Source organism: Callithrix jacchus, chromosome 4 (genome assembly GCF_049354715.1).
Source record: "Callithrix jacchus isolate 240 chromosome 4, calJac240_pri, whole genome shotgun sequence".
Taxonomy (NCBI): Eukaryota; Metazoa; Chordata; class Mammalia; order Primates; family Cebidae; genus Callithrix; species Callithrix jacchus.
Window position 1 is genome coordinate 9772508 of NC_133505.1, and position 22244 is coordinate 9794751.

General features: G+C 39.4%; 1 protein-coding gene across 13 annotated transcripts in view; it reads right to left on the minus strand.

Moving 5' to 3' along the window:
- Positions 1 to 22244, minus strand: part of CDKAL1 (CDKAL1 threonylcarbamoyladenosine tRNA methylthiotransferase) — a 736106-nt gene that overhangs the window by 255302 nt on the left and 458560 nt on the right. The window lies entirely within an intron of this gene.

A 22244-nucleotide genomic window follows, 5' to 3' on the forward strand; every position in this document is an offset into this window, starting at 1 on the left:
CCTCAGCCTCTTGAATAGCTGGATGACAAGAACATATACCCAGGCCGGGCTAATTTTTACGTTTTTTATCTAGAGACGGGGTTTCACTATGTTGCCCAGGCTCACTGGTCCTGAACTCCTGGGCTCAAGTGATCCTCTCCCTTGGCCTCCCAAAGTGCTGGTATTACAGGTATCGGTAACCATGCCTAGTCTTCTTTCAATTAAATAATGAAACATAGGGATTTAGAATTTATTAAATATTTCGTGCAAAACTATTTCAGATGTTCTGAATTATATTAGCTTGACTGAGGTGGTAAAGCACATTTCACCCATACTTCCTGGCTTTTTCACACAAGCATTCTAATGGCATAACTTCACTAGAGATTAGCTGGTACATATAAGATCTGACTAGAAAAATTACAATACAGACAAAAAATCGGAGAAAAGTAGGCTGGATGAGGTGGCTTACACCAGTAATCCCAGCACTCTGGGAGACCGAGGCAGGCATGATCACTTGAGGTCAGAAGTTTGAGACCAACCTGGCCAACATAGTGAAACCCCATCTCTACTAATAATACACACACACACACACACACACACAACTAGCTGGGTATGGTGGTGCATACCTGTAATCCCAGCTATTCAGGAGGCTAAGGCACGAGAATCACTTGAACCCAAGAGATGGAGGCTGCAGTGAGCCAAGATTGTGCCACTGCATTCCAGCCTGGGTAAGAGTATCTCAAAAAAAGAAGAAAAAAATATGGGGAAAAGAATAAACATTCCTTAAAAAAATTAGGAATCTCTTAAAATGAGCAGAATGTGGCTAATAATGATAATATTATATTTTTAGCAATTCCAACTTTGTTCTGTTGCTATAAAATATACATAAAATTTATCATTTTAAACTTTTTAAAAAATTTAATAGACAGGGTCTCACTATGTTGTCCAGGCTGGAATGAAACCCCTGAACTTGAGAGAACTAAGCACCTCAACTTCCCAAGTAGCTGGGACTACAGGTGCATGTCACTGAGACTGGCTGATTTTTGTGTGTGTGTGTGTGAGAGGGAGGATTGCTCTGTCACTCAGGCTAGAGTGTAGTGGCTCCATCTTGGCTCACTGCAACCTCTGCCTCTGGGTTCAAGCGATTCTCCTGCCTCAGCCTCTCGAGTAGCTGGGCTTACAGGCACCCACCTCCACGCCCAGCTAATTTTTGTATTTTAATGGAGCTGGGGTTTCACCATGTTGGTCAGGCTGGTCTGAAACTCACGACCTCAAGTGACCTACCCACCTTAGCCTCCCAAAGTGCTGGGATTACAGGTGTGAGCCAACATACCAGAACAAGCCTAATTGATTTTTAACGATTTTAAGGTATGCAATTTCATGACATTAAGTCCAGTGCTGCACAATCACCATCTACCATCCACCTCCAGAACAAAACTCTGTACCCATTAAACAACTCTCCTTTCCCTGCTCCCCAGGCCTTTCATAACCACAATTTGACTTTCTGTCTATGAATTTAACTACTACAAGTGAAATCACATAATATTTGTTCTTTTGTATCTGGCTTGTTTCACTTAGCATAATGCTTTCATCCTTGCTATAGCGATATTATGTTTTTTATGTCTTTTTCTAGACAGTTGATAGCTCTACTCTCAATGGCAAAGCACATTGTGTAGATTTGTATTTGCACTTACCTCCCTATCCTGCAATGAAACCACACACCCTCATATCCCACGGGTATATCTTGTTTATGTTCATTTCCCTATTCCCTTGCTTCATTCCTGGCCCCAGATACTTATTATAGTTGAATGTATAAACGACTGAACAGATAAATGTCCCAGTTAATCAATACCGTTATTTTGGCATAAGTCCTACAAAAACTTCTAGGCAATGTTCAAAAAACCAGTGCCAGCGTTCTAGGAAATCCTATTTCTGGAGTCACCTCCAACACTTACCAAGTCATATAAGACAGAATAGGACCAGGAACATATTTCATCCATTACTTCATTAATGGCACTGTAACAGCTACTAAGCGAATTACCAGTACCTACATTTACTCTAGCAATTTAATAATAAATTTTCATTAATAGCATCAGAAAGTGACTGAGGGAGCGCAAGAAGGGAAAATTTCCAATTCTTATGACCCAAATTACAAGGACTGGATGTTGCAAACAGATTCTAATTTACAATTGATCTATAACTTAATTATAATGGAAAATTCTCTTCGAAACTGCAAAGAGTTAATATGTTCAGTATCTGTGCTAAAACAGGTCGAGACAAAACATCTGCTCTAATTAGCGTTCAAAGAAATGTACAAGGACTTCATGTCCCCATACCATGACCACCTCTTCTCACTGTCAGAGCCAGTCATCAGGCTTCACATTATAAAGACGAAAATATACATCTTGATACTGATGATAAAATGGTAAGAATCATAATTACACACACAAACACATTTATTTTCAACTAATATCTGTGTTTATTTTATTTTTTTATTTTTGAGACAGAGTCTTGCTTTGTCACCCAGGCAGGAGCGCAACATAGTGAAACCCCATCTCTATTAAAAATGCAAAAAGAATTAGGTGGGCGTGGTGGTGCATGCCTGTAGTCCCAGCTACTCGGGAGGCTGGGGTGGGAGAAATGCTTCAACCTGGGAGGCGGAGGTTGCAGTGAGCTGAGACCGCACCGCTGCAGTTCAGCCTGGTGACAGAGTGAGACTGTCTCAAAACAAATACAAAAAAAACCAAACCAGTGGTCCCCTCAGTCTCTTTTCCCTGCTTAATTCCATATAAGTTCTGAAGTGGAGAAAACGTGAACAGAAATTCAGCCGTTATATAACGGGGGCATAACATGAGCGAGAAATAAATTTTTGTTGTTATAAGACACTGAGATTTTGGAGGCGATTTTACTACACAGTATAACTTAGTTTATCCTTACTGACTGTGATTGTTAATTCTATGTGTCGACAGGCTACTGAATGCACAGACTGCTGATAAAATATTATTTCTGGGTGTCTGTGAGGGTATTTCCAGAACAGATTAGCATTTCAATCAGCAGAGTAAAAGAAGATCCATCCCCATCAACGGGTGGGCAGCATCCAATCCTTCCAGGGTTCAAATTAAACACAACGGCAGAGCAAGGGTGAATTCTCCCTCACTTCTCTCTCTCTCTCTCTCTCACACACACACACACACACACACACACACACACATACACAACCCAGTATGTTTCTTTGGAGAACTCTGACTAATCCACTGATGGAGTCTCATGTTACGGATAAAAAACACCAAAGTTTCGAGACGTTTAAAACGGTATGTCTCGCCAGATGCAGTGGCTCACACCTGTAATCCCGACACTTTGGGAGGCCAGCGTGGGGGGACAGCTTGAACCCAGGAGTTCAAGTCAAGCCTGGGCAACTAGTGGGACCCCACTTTTTTTTTACAAAAATGTAAAAAAAAAAAAAAAATTAGCTGGGCCTGGCAGTGTGTACCTGGAGTTCCAGCTATATGGGATGCTGAGGTAGAAGGATCACGTGAGCTTAGGAAGTCAAGGCTGCAGTGAGTTGTGACTGTGCCACTACACTCCAGCTTGGGTGACAGAGTAATGCCTGTCCCCAAAAAATAAAATCAATGATGTGACTACAGTCCAGTGCAGTAAGTGGAAGAACTGGATTTAGAACCCACGTTTGTCATAGCACCGTGTCCTTTTCCTTAACCAATTGGCAATAAATCTTAGAATGGAAGTGTCTATCAACTGTGAAGGTAAAACAGGGGAGGAAGAAGTTAACTGTTATATGAGCAGCAGAAGGCTTTATCCCAAGTAGAGTTCATTTTGAATGATAGAAATGCTTCCTAGCCAGGCACGGTGGCTCATGCCTACAATCCCAGCACTCTGGGAGGCTGAGGTGGGTGGATCGCTTGAAGTCAGGAATTCAAGACCGGCCTGGCCAACATGGTAAAACCCCATCTCTACTAAAAATACAAAAATTAGCTTGGGCATGGGGGTGCATGCCTGTAGTCCCAGCTACTCAGGAGGCTGAGGCAGGAGAATCACACGAACCCAGAAGGCAGAGGTTGCAGTGAGCTGAAATCGTGCCACTGCACTCCAGCCCGTGTGACAGAGTGAATGAGACTCTGTCTTCACAAAAAGAAAAAAAATAAAAAGTTCCCAGACAAACTGCAGAAGATAACACGTATTTAGTAAATAAAAATGGTGGTCACAGTTAGATACACAGGCCACTGCACACAGGTAACCAAAACTTAAGATCTTGATTTCCTCAAAATAATAACACAAAACACAAAACAAAAACATAAACTTTTTGTCCTTTTGAGACAATGAAGTTAAACCAATCGGCTACAGACAAATCAGCTTACACACCTTTGTTTGCCTTAAAGAATATAGGACAGCCAATCATGAAAAAGGTCAAAATACTCCCCACTTTACAGTCTATAAATTGTGCTATGGCTGCCGTAAAACTGAGACTTTGTGCCATTTTTCTGTTTGAGGTTTTCCTGGTTCATAAATTTTTCTTTTGTATGCATAGTAATCTCTCAAAATTCTAACTTGATCTGATTTTGACACACATAGTATACCTAGTGTCTTAAAATACAAGGCTGTATATTTTATAAAATAACCTAGTGACCTGCTCTATCACTTCTTCTGGCTTTTCTAAATGTAATAATATCACTTACATATCTTTAAAAGTATATTTAGAAAAATAAGTATACTTGGAAATCACTTAATGATTCTCTACCTGTTTACTTTTTTATCAAATATACCAATTACTACAGATTTTGCTGAAGTCCTTTGAAGCGAGATTTGTCCATTTGCTGGTTGGGCTTATAGTATCTTATAAGGGTGAACCTGTCCCATTCTCTTAGAAAAAAGACATATAAAATGAGTAGTGCTTAATTGTTTTAATTTTTGGGGGTGGGGGGAGTAGGGCACATAAAGTAATAAAAAAAAACCTCCATAAATGCAATGCATATTTCTTTAAATTTTAAAAAATCAAGAAAAATAGAATAAAACACTAATCCTTGCTGAAAACAACCATTATTAAAAGAAAAATTCATTAGTCTTGCTATCATCTTGAAACAACTACATTATAAAATTATATGTGACACTAGTATGTTTGAAACAACTACATTATAAAATTATATGTGACACTAGTATGTTTGAGAAAAGTGAAATGATTTTCAAAGACTAACATATAAAGCTAATGGTATTTCTTGACAATAGATCATTAGGTCTGAGCTCAATTTCTCCAAAAAGGAAGGAAGAAAAAGCCTTTCTTCTAAGCAGTGGCCAAATCACCCAAGCACTTAGACTCCAGGAACTCATAATGCTTCCACGTTAGCGTAACAGGAGAGAGAAATCTGAATATTAAGACAACAAACAAAGGAGAATCAGAGAGAAGAATCAGCAAAACATCTTAGACTCATTCCTGAACAAGTTATTACCGTTGGGACCATGTTGTCCCTGGAGCTATGATGAGAGAATGGAAAAAACAGATATAAAACAATTCTTTATTTGAAAAGCATATAAAAATGAGAAGGGGCCGGGCACGATGGCTCACACCTGTAATCCCAGCATTTTGAGAGGCCAAGGTGGGCGGATCACAAGGTCAAGAGATGGAGACCATTCTGGCCAACATGGTGGAACCCTGTCTCTACTAAAATAAAAAATAAATAAACAAATAAATAAATAAGAAATAAATTAGCTGGGCACAATGGTGTGTGCCTGTACTCCCAGCTACTTGGGAGGCTGAGGTAGGAGAATTGCTTGAACCCAGGAGGTGGAGGTTGCCGTGAGCTGAGATCAGGCCAGTACACTCCAGCCTGGCACCTGGTGTTTCAAAAAAAAAAAATTGAGAAGGAAGGTAAAAGAAAAAAAGAGGGATGGGCAATTCTCCCCCACCTCTCAAATTTATTGTAAAGAAAGGAAAGTCTTAAAAGTTGTTGTTTTTTAGTTTTTTTTTGAGACAGGGTCTTGCTCCATCACTTAGATTGGAGTGCAGTGACGCGATCACAGCTCACTGCACCTCCTAGGTTCAAATGAAATCCTAAGCTCAAGGGATCCTCCTATCTTAGTCTCCCAAAGTGCTGGTATTACAGGTGTGAGCCATCATGCACAGCTTAAAGGTAAGACTTTAGGTCTTAAGATGGAACATAATTACAAAATAGCTACAAGAGAGGCTTTTGAATGTCCACATCCAAAGCAATGATTAATGTATAAGGTTATGTTCAAGCTAAATACCCTGTTTGATCTATGCAACATATATATGAATGGAAATACCAAACTGTACCCTAAATATGTACCATTACAAGTCATTGACCTAAAAAAAAAAAAGTATTTGAAAAATGGGCCGTAAGAAGTCATTTAATTGGAATGATTACAGAGGAACAAAAAAAAAGGCTCCCCAGCCTATTCCAAATTACAGGACTATTAGTGATACAGTAGTAGTGACAGGCAGAGGACATGGAGAAATTCTGGGTAGGAAAGGGCAGGTCCCTGAAGAGGTCTCCACCCTCAAGCCTGGAACTACAGCCCAAAATGAGAACTTACATCCCCGTTTTCCTGCTCAAATGTTGCCCTTTCCAAAAGTACCCATAGCCTTCCCCACCCCACATCTTGTGCCCATAAAAACCCCAAGCTCAGCCAACAGAAAGAGAAGAAGCAGATGGACATTGGAGATTATGGATGGATGTCAGAGAGAAGCAGCTTGACTTCAGAGAGATAGCTTGAAGTTGTATCTTCTGAGAGGAGAATATCTTCCCAATCCGTTCCCTTTTCAGCTCCCCTTCCCACTGACAGCCACTTTCATCAGTAATAAAATCCTCTGCCCTTATCATCTGTAATTCGTTCAGGCAACCTCATTCCTCCTGGAGGCTGGACAAGAACTTGGGAACCACGAGTGTGAGTGCAAAAGGCTATCACATTGACTCTCCACTGAGCTATTAACACTTAAGCCGTCTGGGAATGGCAAAGCTAAAAGGGCACTGTAAAGCTTCTTGTGGGGCTTTGGGGGTCACAGGCACTTCCCTAGAAGCTGCTGCAGGGCCCGCATGGAGATTGGTATCTGCTTGCCCTGCTCTCACCCCAGCTCCTGCATCCACTCACCTGCACTCCCCATCCCATGAGGCGTGGAACACAGGAGGACCAAGCAAGTATAGTCTGCCCCTGTGGACACTGAAGCGCTTGGCCAGTTCTAGTACCTGTGCACTCCAGTTCCTGCTTGCAAAGTGATCAGGGAAATATTCTGCCTCAGATGTAGTGGCAGAAATAGCAACAGTAATAGCAGTATGCATCTATATGTGCTAGAAAATGTACTGAGTTACCTTCATTGTCTCATTTAAACTTCAGAAAAAACCTAGAAGTAGTTTTACTTCACTCCATCTTAGACTCAGAGAAATTAATTACCATATCCGTGGCAAAATGTTGGCAATGGAATATAAACACAGTGCCCGTGACATGGCTCAATCAAATGTCTCTCACAAGAGTATCATTCCTATGGATTGATCTACCTGTAATCCTCTCTGTACATATACTAATTCTTGAGGAACAGCACAAACTAATTTGCACAAAGGTGTTAACTAACAGCGAATCATTTCTGGGAGTGAGAGAGGAAGAAAAAGGTGGGGAGTAGTCTTTCTAAAACAAGGCATAAAATATACAGGTATTATGTACATTGTAAATGGTCTTTGATACATATTATATAGTTTTTTTGGATTTTTTTTTTTTTTTGAGATGGCATCTTGCTCTGTCACCCAGGCTGGGGTGCAGTGATCTCAGCTCACTGCAACCCCCACCTCCCAGGTTCAAGTGATTCTCCTGTGTCAGTCTCCCGAGTAGCTGGGATTTATAGGTGTGCACCACCATGCCTGGCTAATTTTTGTAATTTTAGTAGAGACAGGATTTCACCATATTGGCCAAACTGGTCTTGAATTCCTGATCTAGGGTTATCGGCCCACCTTGGCCTCCCAAAGTGCTGGCATGAGCCACCGTGCCTGGCCTATATAATACAGTTTTTGATACAGAAAACATACATTATATATGTCAAAGATAATTTTTAATTTTCACAATATGCAAAATTTTTCTTAGTTTGGTTATGTCAGAAAGGGGTGGATTTTTTTAAAAAGAGTCTCGTGTTTAAGTTAAATAGCTCGTATTACATTACTTAAAATTAAATAGTATATTAACGGGATCTTTGCAGTCTTTTGCTACTGATCAATACGAATTTTAAGTACAAACTGATAAACAGACATACATTTTTAATAAGGCAACAAGGGACATATTCCATCTCTGTTCTACTTAAACGGTTTTCACTTGGTAAAATTGTCTTCACATGTCAGTTCTTTAATTGGAACATAAATGAAAGTATTTCTAGTTGCTACATGGTAAGCTGGCTTGTCTAAGAACACCCTGTCAGAATATTTTGAGATTTTAACCTGCTTTTTGAAACACCATGAGCTGCAAAGCTATAGGATCAGACAGCTCCTTTAGTATGTAAAGAAAATCAGGAAAAAGTTCCATTTGGGAAGCCAAATTTACTTTTTAAGACTTGAGACTTCTAAAAAATGTTTTTTTTAAAAATGAAATAGAAATTATAGTTTTATGCATTTAAAAATATAGATTGATCTATATTAGAGGGGAAAATTGTGATTTTTAACTCCCCCTTTCTGTTAAAGTCTGTGGTCTCTACAAATAAAAAACTTTAACTGACTCTTGTTTACAAGGTTTTGCCCAATGCTAACAGAGGAAATCATTTGATACAATAGCATTTTGAGATGTTAAATTTTGTAATTTTTGTAAGATTAAAATTGATTTTTTTTCTTTTTTTGTATTTTGTTCTTTTGGGACTTTTTGTTGTCTTTTATTTTTAACGTTGATTTCATTTTTAAGACCAGGCTTTGCACTACTCTCTTTGTGTTTCCAATGATCAGCTCTTTCCAATGAGCAAATGTGTTGTAAATTACCTTATTGATACCTTATGTTTACCTGGCTAAAGAACTACATAAGCATGAGTCTAAATAACACTGATTAAGGCAATCCAGTATAATTTATTACATGCTAAGAATTTCCTTCAGGACAAGCATGGTGACTTATGTCTGTAATTCCAGCACTTTGGGAGGGGGAGGCAGGCAGACTGGTTCAACCCAGGCCTGTGAGACCAGCCTGGGCAACATGGTGAAATCCCATCTCTATATATAATACAAAGATCAGTCAAGTATGGTGGTGTACCCCTGTAAACCCAGGGATCTGGGAGGCTGAGGTGGGAGATTGCATGAGCTGGGGAGGTAGACGTAATAGTGAGCCAAGATTGCACCACTGCACTCCAGCCTAGGCAAGAGATTCAAACTCTGTCTCAAAAATAAATAAATAAATAAGGCTGGGTGCGGTGGCTCACGCCTATAATCCCAGCACTTTGGGAGGCCGAGGTGGGAGGATCATGAGGTCAAGAGATTGAGACCATGGTGAAACCCCATCTCCACTAAAAAATACAAAAATTAGCTGGGCGTGGTGGCATGCACCTGTGGTCCCAGCTACTCGGTATGCTGAGGCAGGAGAATTGCTTGAATCTGGGAAGTGGAGGTTGCAGTGAGCTGAGATCATGCCACTGCTTGAATCTGGGAAGTGGAGGTTGCAGTGAGCCAAGATCGTGCCACTGCACTCCAGCCTGGCGCCTGGCGACAGAGCAAGACTCTATCTCAAAAAAAATAAATAAATAAAATAATAAAATAAATAAATAATTAAGAACTTCCTTCTATCTTAGGTGAGAAAAAGTGATTTCCACATCAAGTACCCTGACTTTTTAATATTTCAAATTTAGAGACTGAAAATACAGAAGACAGCTAGGGAAAAGGGCATTTCAAAGCTGAGTCTAACAGAATGTGTAATATGCTGAAGTGAAGTCGGATGGAGAGCGATGGGGACCACCAACGATTTTCCATATAATGTTTAGATGATTGCTATTGCACTATCCTCACAGAATCATCTCTCCACAGAATTCACTAATGGGCACAATTCATCAGAGAAAAAACTGGGAATTATTTTGCAAGGGTATCTAAGACATAGTGTCAAAAAGTGCAAGAATGCATTCCAGATGAAATAACATATGCGAAATATGAAGCTATGCTGAGTACAATTAACATTCTGAAAGTCTTCGGCTGAGTGAAATGAAGAAAGGGAAATTCAATCCCTTACAACTTCAATGATTACACATTCAAAATGACTCACTAAACCTAAAAACAAATGGAATACTCCCATCTGGGTGTTTGATTTTATTTTCTCCTAAATAAACTTGATTTCTCATAATCACTGATTATATAAAAGAAGTTCACAAATGAACCCAATATTTCCTTGTCAGAGCATGACAGCCTCCTCCTGCTCAGTTACCAAGTTTCAAACGTCTGAATTTCTTGCCCTCATCCACTACACCCCATGGATTAATATGTATTTCTGGTGTTACCCACCCAACCATCAGAAGTCTCTTATTTTGCTATGTCCATCTCTTGAGTGTAACTTTGCACTAAAATATTGTAAGTGTAACTCAATTTTTTTCTTATAAACCATAACGTAAGTCGGAGTCTTCAAATGGGTAAAGGGTAGGTATCCCTGGAGGGAACAAAGTGGCGGTGAGAGTTGTTTTTACAGAAGTTCGTTTCCAGGTCTTCAACATCCTTTGCAGTCTCTCCTAAACCTGGGTTATCTGTGGTGAAGGCTTGATGCTGTATATCCTCTCGCACCTCCCTCTCCCCTTTACTGAATGTCATCAGGTCACCAAACACAGAAAATGTCAAGTTGCCTCTTTTAAGCAACATAAAGAGTTCTCATGCCTATTCACCCCCAACATCCATGCCGTTAAAGACTGTATTTTAAACAATTTTAATATTTATGCTATTTTGGTGAAATGTATACTAGTAATACTTTAATAACAATCCAAACCAAAAGAAATGTAAAGAAACTAAGAACTTTGAAAAAAGGGTTGATGAAATCCTATTGAAAATAGACAACTTAGAGAGGAGTATGAGTGAATTAATAGAACTGAAGAATACAATACAGGAACTCCGAGAAGTTTGCACAGGTTTAAACACTCAAATTGTTGAAGAAGAAGAAAGGATATCAGAGGTCAAAGTCCAACTTAATGAAATAAAACAAGAAGACAAGATTAGAGAAAAAAGGATAAAAAGGAATGAGCAAAGTCTCCAAGAAATGTGGGACTATGTGAAAAGACCAAATTTACGTTTGATAGGTGTACCTGAATGCTACAGAGAGAATGAATCCAAGCTGGAAAATACCCTTCAGGATATTATTCAGGAAAATTTTCCTAAACTAGCAAAGCAGGTCAATATTCAACCCCAGGTAATACAGAGAACACCACAAAGATATTCCTCAAGAAGAGCAACCCCAAGGCACATAATCGTTAGATTCATCAGGGTTGAAACGAAGGAGAGGATACTAAGGGCAGCCAGAGAGAAAGGTCAGGTTACCCACAAAGGCAAGCCCATCAGACTTACAGGAGATCTCTTGGCAGAAACTCTACAAGCCAGAAGAGAGTGGGGGCCAATATTCAACATCCTCAAAGAACAGAACCTTCAGCCCAGAATTTCATATCCAGCCAAACTAAGCTTCACAACTGAAGGAAAAATAAAATCTTTTATGAACAAGCAAGTACTCAGAGATTTTATTACCACCAGGCCTGCTTTACAAGAGCTTCTGAAAGAAGCATTACACACAGGAAGAAACAACCAGTATTAGCCTTTCTAAAAATATACCAAAAAGTAAAGAGCACCAACATAAAGAAGAATTTACATCAACAAATGGATAAAACAGCCAATTAACATCAAATGGCAGTAACCCTAAATTTAAATCGACTAAATCCCCCAATCAAAAGACACAGCCAAAACCCAACGGCATGTTACATCCAGACCTGTTTCACATGCAGGGATACACAAAGACTCAAAACAAAGGGATGGAGAAGGATTTACCAACCAAATGGAGAGCAAAAATAAATAAATAAATAAAAAGCAGGAGTTGCAATTCTCGTATCGGATAAAATAGATTTTAAAGCAACAAAGATACAGTGGTAAAAGGATCAATGCAACAACAAGAGCTAACGATCCTAACACCCAGATACATAGAGACTAGACTCAATGAGACAGAAAATTAATAAGGATATCAAGGACTCGAACTCAGATCCGGAACAAGTAAACTTAATAAATATTTATAGAGCTCTCCACTTCAAATACACAAAATATACATTCTTGTCAATACCACATCACACCTACTCATAGGTTTAAATGAAACATTGATTGGCCTTATTAATACCCATTTTTTTTCAGAATAAAGCAATATTTCCATTCACCCTCCCTCTTTCTCTTCCTCTTTCTTCCTCTCCATTACTCATTTTTTTTTTCTTTTCTTTTCTTTCCTTCTCTCAAAAAAAGAAAAAAAAAAAAAAGAAATCAACTTGTAAACCTCTAGATCCAGGTTAGCAACGTCTCTCTCATTGCTTGATTTCCTACCTTCCCTTCCCTCCCTCCCTCCCCCCTTCCTCCCTTTCTTCCTTCCTTCATCCCTTCCTTCCTCCCTCCCTTCCTGCCTTCCTCCCTTCCTCCTTCCCTCCCTTCCTGCCTTCCTCCCTTCCTCCAAAAAAAAAAAAAAAAAAAAGAGTGATGTAAAGATTACATTATAAAATTTCTTATTTAAAATATGCCAGAGATTACACCTCTTTAAAGTATGAGGCTGGGAATGGTGGTTCACGCCTGTAACCCCAGCACTTTGAGAGGCCAAGCTGGGCAGATCACTGAGGCCAGGAGTTTGAAACCAGTCCGGCCAACATGGCAAAACCCCGTCTCTACTAAAAATGCAAAAAACTAGCTGGGCGTCGTGGCGGGTACCTGTAGTCCCAACTTCTCGGGAGGCTAAGGCAGGAGAATCACTTGAACCCAGGAGGCAGAGGTTACAGTGAGCTGAGACTGTGGCATCACACTCCAGCCTGGGTGACAGAGTGAGACTCTGTCTCAAAAAACAAAAAAAGAAAACTGAAAAAATTTTAATATCAATATAAATCATTTAAAAAAATTATTCTGGGCTAACAGCAAACAAAAGTGTAATACCACTCACTATGAAACACAGTCCAGAATTAGTCGGCCAGACTCCACTCCGGGACTCAGGCTCTTTTCATTCCTGTGTCCTGTCGGTGGCTTCAGGTCACACTGCCCCTTCTCACCATCGAACACACACCAATCCCCAGGAAACTTCTTCCTATCAAAAGCGAACCTACTGCTTTTCCCAGAACATGCTCCTGGCTTTTCACCTTTCATCAAATTTACCCTCAACCTAGAACGCGATTGCTCACCTCTAAGCCAACCCTGCCTACTAAAATGATTCAATTATCACTCCCTCCTATTTCCCAATGTACCCAAGGTATTAATCATTTATTTCCTGTTCTCATTTACAGTGTCTCGTGTCTTTATCAGGCAATTACCACATTGCACATTATTAATTGTTTAGCATCCCTCCCCAGTAATCTCCCTTCCACCTCATATATAAAAAATGTTTGGTAACATTTTGTTGAATTGACCAAGAGTCAATGTGCTCCAGTGAAACAAGCCATAGATTCAATATACACAGACACATAATTTTCATTTTGACTTTTTCAATGACCTGGCATATGGCACTAGGGAAACCTCAACTCTAGATTGTTAATACTTAAATTTCTGCATTTTAAACTTGAAGATTACACTCTTACTTTTTATACAGGAGAACTTTTTAATGATCAGTTAACCAAAAATGATTTTTTTATCATTTGCAATTATGAATATGACTAAATTATAGGAGCCTAAAATTAAAATCCTTTTTAAGATAAGTAAGATGCAAGGAGGTCACATAATGAGGCAAATAGTGGAATAGTGTACTAATACTATGCTGGTGCCCCAACAAGCAAAACTCTATATCCTCAACAACAAAACAATTCCATAGTCACCAGCCATCTTACAGTCGTTCTACCATTCATGTTATAACATAGCATGATGATTAATTTCATTTTAATATTTCACTGAAAATTAAAATGTGCAACCTGAGAAATTCCTACAGGCCACTTCAAGGAAAGTATACTGCATTTCATCACTTCGTAATAAAATTATTAGCTTGTAGTCCAAAGAGAATATGAAAACTCGTTAGTCTCAAATATAGCTCATGTTTATTGCTTCTCAAATACAGCTCAATTTTATAGAATCAATACGTCTCGCCTAACATCTGTTTCCTGTTTATATTTTTCACATAGTATTTTGCATTATTAGACATAATTGTATATTTCCACAGTAAGCAGAAGTATCAAATAGCCTCCTTCAGTCTCATCTGGATGTAACAGAAGAACCAAATTTTGAAATGGTCAGACTGTGAAATCATAACAGAAACAGCTGACTGCCCTTTTTCCTGCACTGTGGCACTCACTAACAACTTTCAGAAAAACACTCGCCACATGTGAAGCTCTGAATCAGTGTAGGATCTGAAGAGCTACTCATTGGTTGAATATGTTTCAAGCTGACTTTACAAAACCCTCCAAAGTTGAACCTCAGCAACATTTTATGTGGAATGTCCTTTAGGCTTCTGACTACTTAGTATCTGGGTAGGCACATCTGTGATACATTACAAAACCAAAGAAGTTGCCAGCAAAGTTTTTAATATTTCATATAAAAAGCATGCGATTTTAGTTTAGTAATCCCTGTATCAAAATGTGAGTAGTAAAACATTTTAGACTCAGTCCCATGACTTTTGAGTCTATAACTGCTTATTTTCTCTTCCTTAAGTCAGTGAAACATCATAAATTAGATTAATTCATTAATTAGATATTAAGAAAACCAAACATTAACTAACTTTAAATGAATAATAATTATGATTATCATTATTTTGAGACAGAGTCTTACTCTTTTGTCCAGGCTGGAGTGCACTGGAGAAATTCCAGCTCACTGCAGCCTCTGCCTCCTGGGCTCAAGTAATCTGCCCTCCTCGACCTTCAGAGTAGCTGAAACTACACATGTGCATCAACACGCCTGGCTAATTTTTTTTTTATTTTTTGTAGGGATGAGTTTTCACTGTGTTGCTCAGGCTGATCTCAAACTCCTGAGCTGAAGTGATCCGTCCACCCTGGCCTCCCAAATTGCTGGAATTACAGGCATGAGTCACCACACCCAGCCTATATGAATTATTTTTTTTAAAAATTCACAGAATGAAGAAACTAAAACTAGGAGATCATACAGACCAAAGTCTTCTCTCATCACTTCTACTTCCAAAGACAAAGATCTAAAGGAGTTATATAATTTGCCTACGTTCACATGGTTATACATTGCTAAAATGAGAGTTAGAACCAAGGTCTTCATATTTTCAGAACAATACCCGTCTTACATACAATATGTGACTTTTATTATCAATTTAACTAAACTATACTAAAGTGTATTCTAATAGAATACGTGGCCCAATTACTCAATCTGCCATCATATATCTAACATAAATAAAATCTCTATATTCTGAATTACTCTAATCTCTTGGATAAGCTTTATGATCACTACCCATGGAAAAAGAAAATCCACAACAAATCCCAAATATGTCCCTTTTTCAAGAGGAATATTAATTACATTAGGTCGGCCAGGCGCGGTGGCTCAAGCCTGTAATCCCAGCACTTTGGGAGGCCGAGGCGGGTGGATCACGAGGTCAAGAGATCAAGACCATCCTGGTCAACATGGTGAAACCCATCTCTACTAAAAATACAAAAAATTAGCTGGGCATGGTGGCGTGTGCCTGTAATCCCAGCTACTCGGGAGGCTGAGGCAGGAGAATTGCCTGAACCCAGGAGACGGAGGTTGTGGTGAGCCGAGATCACGCCATTGCACTCCAGCCTGGGTAACAAGAGCGAAACTCCGTCTCACAAAAAAAAAAAAATTACATTAGGTCATTTGTTTACGGATATTTACTACTTCCCATTAAAAATCTATTTCATAGGATAGTAGCAACTTTTACACATGATGGGCAGTTTTACTAAAGCCAAACATATTCTACCTTGTGAATATTCTGCTCAGGAATATTCAAGAGAAATGAGTGTATATGTCTACCAAAAGATATGTACAGAATGTTCTCAGAAGCTTTACTCATAATAGTTGAAATCTGAAAATTAATCTAATATTTAACAGGACAATGGGTGAAATGTGATGTATTTATAAAAGAACACTTTACAACAATAAAATAAAAACAGATTATTGAAATTTACAAAGCACCACTGATGCTCATGGACATTCTGTTGGACCAAATAAATCAAATTCAAAAGAGTACATACTGTATGAATCCATTTACATGAAATTCAGGAACAAGCAAAATTAACAGTGACAAAATGTTCCAGTTCAGAATAGAGGTCTCTTGGATGTGTGAACCAAGAAGGAGCATAAGAGCATCACTTGAGATTCTAGAAATGTTCTATTTCTTGATCAGGTGACAGTCACATCCAAGTGCACATTTGTAAAGGCTCATTGTGCACTTAAGATCACTGCACTTCATGGTATTTATATTATACCACAATAAAAAAGTTTTTAAAAATTGAGGAGGAGGCAGTGGTCGGCAAGGCATGGCATCTAGATGAAAGTCAGGAGCCACATTCCAGTCATGAATGAAGGGACAGATGCATTCATTTATTCTAATCCAGTGACAGATTTCAATTTCAGGAAGTTTTTCTTGTTTTATGGTATTTACCCCCTTTGTAAACATCACTTTATTTAACAAAGAGTACATTTTAATAATACTTAACCATAAATGTCTCCAAAATAAAAATTCTACTATAGTGATAAGCTGTGGTACATTCAGACAATGGAATAATATTCAGCACTGAAATAAATGAGTTCTAAGGCCAGGAAAAGACATAGGAAAACCTTAAATGATATTACCAAAAGAAGGAAGCTTATCTGGAAAGTGTGTGATTCCAATGATATGACATTCTGGAAAAGGCGAAACTACGGAGCCACTAAGAAGAGCAGTGGCCGCCCAGGGCGAGACAGAAGGGAGGGGTAATAGGTGGAACAAGAGGGGCTTTAGAGCAGTGAATCTCTTCAGTACCATACCATAATGGTGGATACCTGTCATTTAACATCCGTCAAAACCCAAAGAATATATTACATCAAAGGTGAACCTGAATGAAAACAACAGGCTGGGAGTGGTAATAACCTAGTCAGAGCGCCATAAAATACGGCAATGCCAAGAATCCCGGCCCTTTAGAGAACAAATCAAAAAGTAAATTAAATCCCCTTCGATCTTATGGGTTTCAGTCAAATATACTTTGAAAGATTTGTATCTCAGAATTATTAACATCCATGGAAGCATTCATTTTATCCATGCTTAGCCATTTTCTTTTCAAATGTATAACTGAAGATCTGGAGATTCAGGAACCATTTCAAGAAATAACTAAGTTAAAGAGACTATTTTTACTTTGAAAACAGTATGTGTTGCTTAAATATCACTTCATAGTCACACACCTTAGAGGAAAAAAATGCCCTGATGTTACTGAAGAGATGTTATGTATGCAAAGAGATTGGATGCGACATACAATAAGCACATACACAAAGCATCCGCACCGTATATGCAGTTGCCTAATGTAGTAAAATCAAATAGAATCATTAGCAACATCAATTATGTTTCAGGACATATCATAGACATAGTTTCCAAAAAAGGGGGTCTACTAAATACAAAGCAAAATGTTCGAAAATGAAAGCAGAAGAAAAGTGCAGTCTAGCTGTGAAATTAGGCAGTTTGGAACATAATATAAATCAGCACTGATAACTGATATCTACAAGGCAGCGATATCTACCACCTGGAGGCAACAGAGATGAACTGGTTAGTTAGCCGGACGATCAGAACATCTGTCTCTAAGTTGGTATTTTTCCTCCCAATTAGTGTCAATTACAAACAAATGGAAATTCTGAAGTAGATACAGGGACATAAGATAAATATGTATATTAACATACTGCTAAAAATAGTCATCTTGTCTTCTTGTGGAGCCATGGTCCAAATTTCCTTCCTTCCTTCCCCTTTCTTCCCCTTCCTTCCTCCCCTTCCCCAGCTTCGCTCCCTCCCTCTCTCTCCTCTTTTTCTTTCTTTATCAGGGTCTGTGTTTGTCACCCAGGCTAGAGTGCAGTGTTGAGATCTCAGTTGACTGCAACCTCTGCCTCCTGGGCTCAAGTGATTCTCCTGCCTCAGCCTCCCGAGCAGCGGGGGCTACAAGAACATACAACCATGACCAGCTACTTAAAAAAAATTTTTTTTTTTCAGAGACTGGGTCTTGCTATGTTGCCCAGTATGGTTTCGAACTCCTGAGCCCAAGCAATCCATCAGCCTTGGACTCCCAAAGTGCTGGGATTATAGGCATGAGCCACCACACTTGGCCCAAACATATTATTTCAAAGATGCAACTGATGGTAAACCACACCATTAACGTAATCACAGCCTTTCAAGGTGAAAACAAAACCCAGACAAAATAGAAACCTTACTATATCAATGTTATATATTATTTGTAGAGCATAATTCTGATTTCTCAAATATTAGAGTCAGCCTGAGAATAAAGAAAAACTAAATATTAATCATTATCAAGAGACAGAAGATAATGTTCTTTCATTTTCTCTAGCCAGCGTGAAGTTGTGGCACAGACTGCAGGTTGCCCTAATTTCCTTTCTCTCCTCTTGCTTCAATAATAGAATTCCCAAATTTTAACTACACCTCTGACCACCAAGCTGGAGATGGCCAAATAGCAAAGTCTGGAGAAGCCAAAAGCTTGGCTTTACCATAAGCAGAAGAGATCTGCTACTTTTGGGTCAGGCCAGTAGCAGAAATGGGCACGTTTTTCCACTCCCTCTTCTGCTTCTGCAGGCTGGGATGCGAATATGACAGCAGGACCAAGAAGAGCCACCTGAGATCTGGAGAGGGAAGACACACACTGGAGACCGCAAATCCTCTAGAGAATCTTGGACCACCCATCTGTGGACCGTGGGAGAGAGAGGTAAGAGTCTATAAGCTACCATATTTGGGGGCCTCTTTGTTATATCCTTCTCAAGTTTTCCCTAATACAGACATTCTACTAATAAAGACTTAAATGTAAGCATTTTCTATATAATACTGCACAGTTACACATCTTCTACAACAGTTTCTTAAAAATTGTTCATAGTCATGGAGAGTTAGAAATGATGACCCAGGTCAGGCATGGTGGCTTGTGCCTATATAAGCCCAGCACTTTGGGAGGCCGAGGCGGGTGGATCACCTGAGGTCAGGAGCTCAAGACCAGACGGACCAACGTGCAGAAACTGTGTCTCTACTAAAAATACAAAATCAGCCAGGCATGGTGGCGGGAGCCTGTAATTCCAGCTACTGGGGAGGCTGAGGCAGGAGAATCACTTGACCCCGGGAAGCAGAAGTTGAGGTGAGCCACAATCGTGCCATTGCACTCCAACCTGGGCAACAAGAGAGGAGAGAAACTCCATCTCAAAAAAAAAAAAAAAAAGAAAGAAAGAAATGTGAAAAGCTGTCCAGTGCTTCACAAAAATCAGCAGAACATCCAGGACCAGGTCAAAGATTGGCCCTCACAGCAAACAATCAACAGTGCTCAGTTCTCCTTTCATGGTCTCCAAGTTCCAAAATCCAGCACGCTTTCCCAAGAGAAGGGAGGTCCATAAGCTACACAATTCCAAGGGCTATGGATTAATTTACTGAAGGCCCATGTTCCAAGCAGGAAATGTGCCTGAAACTGAGGGAATGAATGGAGATGGGCGGTTCATTCCCTCAGGAACGAGGGCTAGGCTGGTGGGAGAGCAAAAGAGAAGTAAAAATAAGTTGTTTATCCTGCTTTGTGTTTCAAACTTTCTTAAAAAAATCTGAAGGACTTTGGGAAGATGAAACATAAAAAGAAACTGAAAGGCTTCCACTGAGAAAACTGAGTGTCCAAGAGAAGAAGAGCTGGCGCCCTGAGACACTTACATAAAGGCTAAGGAAGACTAAGAGTGTCTCAAGCCTGGGTGATAAGTGATTGCCAGGGGGCTGTGTCTGAGGCCTCGTGAACTCGGCCACCAACACAATCTCTAGTCCCTCTACAGGGCCACCAGTGTGGAACAGGAAGAGTCTGCAGAACAATCCATCCTTGGCAATCGAGAGATCTTGTGATACGATTTTCGGTAAATTTCACTTTACACTGTATTATTTACAGCAAGAAAAGCATTTGCAAGTGAGGAAGGCCATGCTATCCAATAGAACGTTTCTTTCTCAGGTGTTGGAGGACTCAGTTCGAGTGAGTCCGTAGGCTCACTACAGAAACAGAAGCCCTTGGTTTCTCAGGCCTCTCTGACTTAGGGTTATAGAAATGATATGCCACTGTCAAAACAAGCCTTGGGATGATTATTTCACACCAAATATCAGACAATAAAATGGAACAACAGTTTTTGACATGCTATTTCTTTTAACTCTAGGTCACATCAAGTAAATTAAATTTAAAAAGCTGTTAGAAGGCCCAGAAGTAGAGAGCAAATGGAAAATGTAAAATCTACATCATTCAGCTTAAACTTTTCAGAATGATGCTCCCTTTTCAGAAGACTTAGCTGTGAAAGGAATCATCAAGATTCAGCTAATTTGCCAGATTAATGATAACACTGACTCAGATTCCAATCTTCTACTTCGGTACAATAATGACCCATTGGTTTGAAGGATACTAGAATAAAATAATAAAGATACAACAAATACACTGGTAATAAAATTCATATATTCTAAAACCTGTTACTTCCATGACAGTAAAACAACGCAGTGCAGATTTCAAAAGGACTCTAAGTATTGAAATTATCACTGAAATATCAATACTTTTTCTGGTGATTTGTTATAAACACTAGAGTTTATATCCATTCATTTCAAGTTTGATTAACTTTTAAATTTAGCAATGCAGCATCAAAAGCAAGTATCTTTCTGATTGACAAATGTCCAGTCACCTCATGTGCACCGCATTTGGAAGACTGTCCAGATGGTGGGACGTGGCATAGCGAAGGGGACATCACCTACCAAGAAAACAATGCTTTTTAGTGAATCTAGACCAAGAGCAGCTTTGACATGAAAGACAGTAACTGTGGAACCCAACTGATCTAATAGAATAGAAATAACGAAATAACATTTGATTTGGTTTTTAATAAAAGTATCAATTTAAAAAGGGAGAAGGGCTGGGTGCAGTGGCTCACTCCTGTAATCCCAGCACTTTGGAAAGCTATGGTGGTCGGATCATCTGAGACCAGCCTGCCCAACATGGCAAAACCCCATCTCTACTAAAAATACAAAAAGTTTAGCTGGGCATGGTGGCGGCACCTGCAATCCCAGCTACACAGAAGGCTGAGGCAGGAGAATCGTTTGAACCCTGGGAGATGGAGGTTGCAGTGAGCTGAGACCTGCGCCACTGCACTCCAGCCTGGGCGACAGAGCAAGACTCTGTCTCAAAAACAAAACAAAAGAAAAAGGAGAGAAGCAATTAGCTATCATAGGCAAGATTCAGTCTATCCATGCCATATTATTTCTTGTGTGGTATCCAAAGCCACACAAATATTTATTTATGTATCTAAGTAAGTATACATTTCATTCTGTAAGTCTCCATGCTTTCTGTGATGATGACTCAATTAATAGTGACCTTTTGCTGTCAATAACCTGCTGACGACACCGAGTTCTTTGTCAAAAGCTTTACGAGGAAGACAGCACCATAAGTGATTGATGGCACCTTTGACAAGGAGCACAAAAATTAAGCAAGAAAAGTGATTTGACTTCACATATTGATGGCCTGATGGTTACAAGGCAGCCCATTTTCAAGCATAAATAATTTTTACTGACCTTAGCAGGAATGGGGGAGTAAAGACTTCTGAAAATCCTCTCCTTCATAAAAGCATTAAGAGCACTGACAGAAATTGTTAGCCAACTTTTTCAGAACTCTGGAATTTAACTAAAGGTTTGCAGCAATCTGGGTGGTATTTATTGAAAAATAAATAAATAAATTTTGGTAAGAACACACAGCTATGCGGTGTGTTTAGCCTACCTTAGTCTCGCCTCCCACTTTCTAACTCCACGGTAGTCTTGAAAACCAACAGTCTTCAATCATGGTGAAAACCAGCAGCCTGGAAGCCACTTGTGGGGTCATAATAGAGTTGGAACTTCTTTAAAGGTCCATTCCCAGAAAAACTATCATTATTTGACATCCCTAGTGGTTTCAAGGAAAG